At 37.4% G+C, this 4,031-nt stretch overlaps 1 long non-coding RNA gene across 1 annotated transcript; it reads right to left on the bottom strand.

The window, feature by feature from the left end:
- Positions 1-936: 936 nt before the first annotated feature.
- On the bottom strand, positions 937-2,882 carry LOC143768524 (uncharacterized). Its single transcript, XR_013213921.1, has 3 exons — positions 2,679-2,882; positions 1,363-1,407; positions 937-1,066 (listed from the first exon to the last, which is right to left on the bottom strand). It is a non-coding gene; the product is annotated as an uncharacterized LOC143768524 (long non-coding RNA).
- Between the last annotated feature and the right edge of the window lie 1,149 nt (positions 2,883-4,031).

The raw sequence follows: 4,031 nt of genomic DNA on the forward strand, positions 1-4,031 counted from the left end.
ACAAACCAACTGCCAACTTTCCTCTCTCACTGTCCTGTCTCAAGCTCTAGCTGTGTCCTGTTTCCATGGCAACTCCCCTGTTTACTCTCTCAGCTGACTTCTTTCTGACTCACTAACCCCACTTGCTGGCCAGAATTTATAAGGAAGCTCCCCTTTCTGGCCTGGAACAGGAATTGACATGTACACTGTGTTACCTGGCATGAGGACCTTACTTCTTGCCTCCAGGCATGACATCACCCCTTAGAGAGAGTCACCGTGGCAACCAGACTCTGGGGTGCCACACATACATGATCATCACTGAGATTGGAATACTTATATCTTGTATATATTGAAAGCTGCTGTGCCTATTCTGTACAATACATAACGAGCAGTATTTTAAAACCAACCTTTACATACGAAGTGTTGTATATATTTAAGGAATTTTAGCCAACTATCATTTTCAAAATTGCTTATATCTAGCCAGCTTTGAAGTTTTTTGAATTTGATCTACCTAGGCACTAAATCATCTTATCAGTGGGGTTCAAAATAAGATACTGATGAGGCTACCTTGAATAATACTAACAGACATAACATGCCAATAATCAAAGTCAATACGCCCCCATAAGCTATGCCATCAAGAAGGTCTTTTTCCTCATCTATTTCTGTTGCTTGTTCAGTGCCAACACAATTACGTGTCTACAAGTGCCGTTGTGAATTAGTGTGGTAGAGTCTGACCTAAGAACTGCTACCTCCAGCATCCTATTTTTCTGCAGCTGAATATACACTGGCATACAGTTTCTAAAGATCAGGGGATCACTTATAAATTTGCTAAACTTTGAACTCTATTACCCAGCTATACTTCCCCTGTAGCAATGTTCCAGATTTTGGGTGGGTTTGGGTTCAACCATCGCATCTTCAGAAATTTTCACAATGACAGTGTCAATTAGAGAACATTTTGAATGCAGTTATAGTTTATTGAATTCCATCAACACAAAGGATAATGATTATATAGCTGTAATGAATATGCCACATGTATTTCATAGGTATCAGAGTCACTTGTGTTGTTAGCATTGTGGCTTGCATGGATCTAGAATAGATAAAACAAGTATTTAATATTCACATAAACTTTGATAGCATTTATGTATAGCAAGTGTGCATGATCACAAGGAAAAGTGACTTAATGCTGTCTTGAGGAAAGCCAATATTCTAGTAGTATAAAATAAAAATCAACATGTGGTTAAAATGACCCATATACAAGGTGCAACATTACGTGTACAGATACTCAATGGGGTCATGTTTATGATCTCGGCTTCCAAATAAAAGATATCACAAAATGTATTTTTATACAGTATATAAAGAAATGAGAAGTCTCAGTTTACGTACCTTGTGGACAGCATTTTTGATCTGGACATTTTTGATCCTTGCAGGCTGAAAATAAATAACATAGTAATTGAATAAGATATCATTAAATAATTTAATTAAAGCAATAATTCTTCTACATGTAAGGCAAGCTGAATCCTCATTCAGTGTTACTTACTCAGATACAGACAAAGAGGATGAGCTTTAAATCATTCTTTACTTTGTATTGTAATTATCTATATGCTATGCTATTTTGGACCAACAGTTTCAGATTCAAGAGCAGTCTGTAGTGTAAAACATGTTATATTCAAGATTGACACTCCTTGTTTGTCTGATTTTTATTGTCTTAGCATCAAATGGGTTTCCAGCTTTCGTATACTACTGCTACAGTTTCTAACACTGGACCCAAAGAGGTTTTCTGGGCAGATCAGATGTCTGCAGGTCATTGCAACAGTGCTACTCCAGAAACTTTTTTTCTCATAATTGATATAATACTATCTATGAAGTGCTGTCTTTGTTTTTTTTCCCACAAGTGTGACTATCTATAAAATATTAGAAATGTATGGTGACTGTTTTAAAACTTTTTGTGATTCCATTTTGGAGTAATACTGACACAGACTCATTTCCAGCTGTGCAACTGTCTTTTCACCCTATGAAAATCTGCAACTTATTTATACCCCTTAACGTGTGTTTTGGTGCCAGAGCTCTTTCTGACAATGGAACATCCTGGCAGCACATACAATAAATTTTTATGAAATGCTGTGTAACAGGAGGTTTTGGGTGTCTTCTGCTGTGGCTTCTCTTTGTGCCCATGGCGGTCTTTCAGTGGCCTCCTAAAAGTTTTGGTAGAGTAAGCTTACATTGAGTCACAATAATGCCCCCAAAATCTATATTGGTGCTGAAGTAATCTTTTGTACAACTTGGTGGTTGCATGGATCTATAATATAGCCGTGTGCATGAGATCAGACACTTAAATTTCTGAACTCTTGAAACTGAGATGCAGATAATAATATAAAGTAAGCAAATGGTTAACCTTCACAAATTTGTTTGTTTTCACACTTATAAACATAAAAATGCCAATGAAATGTATTTTTTTTAAATTTAGTTGGCAGGTATGTATTGAAAGACATTTAACATATGGCACTTTTTTCTATTACAGTATTGCCTTCTGTGCTCTTTGTCATCCTATTTTTAAGGGACATTGTATGCTGTAAAAAAGTTTTCCAGTATACTAGCAGGACATATCAGTTATTACTATAACTTCTGGTAAAACTACCATATTTATATATTTAGATCATTGCTAATATGTTATTGGCATCATGATCAAATTCTATACTTACGATCTTGGCATTTGGGTTTAGGACAAGGCTCTTGGCAAGGTTTTGGGCAAGGTGGTGGACAAGGCTCTGGACAAGGTGGTGGACAAGGCTCTGGGCATTTCTTCTGTTGTCCCTTTGCTTCAGACATTGTTGGAAAGAGACGTTGGAAAGTAAGATATGATGATAGCGGAGTAAAACAAGCTTCTGTGTTTGGTCTGTCAAAATGCAAGCTTTTTATACTTCTGATAATACTGGAACAGATTATTATCATCTCATATAAAAGAATGTCAGCCAATACAATATTTACATAAATATATCAGGATATTTCCCTAGAAGATAGGGTGTTGTCTCATAGAGAAAAATATCTTCTTCCTTAATAATTTATCATGCAAATATTCCTAATCCTAAGATTAAGATGTATTTATTGATATTTAAGCATTTGTGCAATTTACATTATTATGCTCCCAAGTTTTTAAGAGATAATGTGGCAGGCTAGAAGTGAATGGGGACCTTATATAATTCCATGTATAGCTGAATTTTATCGAGGTGTTCTGATTTTTTTTCTCTGTCAAATTCTATATGAAACTCAACGTCTCCAAAACTGAACTTCTGCTCCCACCGTCTACTAACCTCCAAAAATCTGACATTTCCCTCTCCATGGCTGGCACCATAATAACACCCCGGCAGCAGGCACACTGTCTGGGTGTTCCGTTTGACACCAATCTCTCCTTCACTTCCCATATACAATCTCTTGCCCGCTCGTGCTGCTTACACCTAAAGAACATCTCTAGAATCTGCCCTTTTCTCACCATGGAAATAACAAAAACCCTCACTTTTGCACTGATCCACTCCCGCCTGGACTACTGTAATGCCGTATTAATTGGTCTCCCCCTCACTCGACTTTCCCCTCTCCAGTCTGTCCTTAATGCAGCAGCCAGGGTCATTTACCTGGCTAATAGGTATTCAGATGCAGCCACTCTTCGCCAGTCGTCACACTGGATGCCCATTCATTATAGGATCCAATTCAAAGTACTTGTTCTCACCCACAAAGCTCTTCACAGTGCAGCACCCCCTTACATCTGCCATATTGGATGCATCTATATATTACAATACAGTGAATTAAAAAATGATACAGTATATTTCCACCTTTCTTCCTCAATCTTCATGATCTAAGATGGTCTATCTATTCCTACGTTCATTTGTCATAGAATACCATTAATATGGATTTTATATTTGGACAACGAACAACAAATGCCTTAGTCCTCTTAGGCCTGTGGTATATTTTATAGTCTTAAAGGGAACCTGACACCCCCAAAATGGAAGATAAGCTAAGCCCACCAGCATCAGCGGCTTATCTACAGCATTCTGTAATGC

This window comes from Ranitomeya variabilis, chromosome 4, assembly GCF_051348905.1.
Source record: "Ranitomeya variabilis isolate aRanVar5 chromosome 4, aRanVar5.hap1, whole genome shotgun sequence".
Taxonomy (NCBI): domain Eukaryota; kingdom Metazoa; phylum Chordata; class Amphibia; order Anura; family Dendrobatidae; genus Ranitomeya; species Ranitomeya variabilis.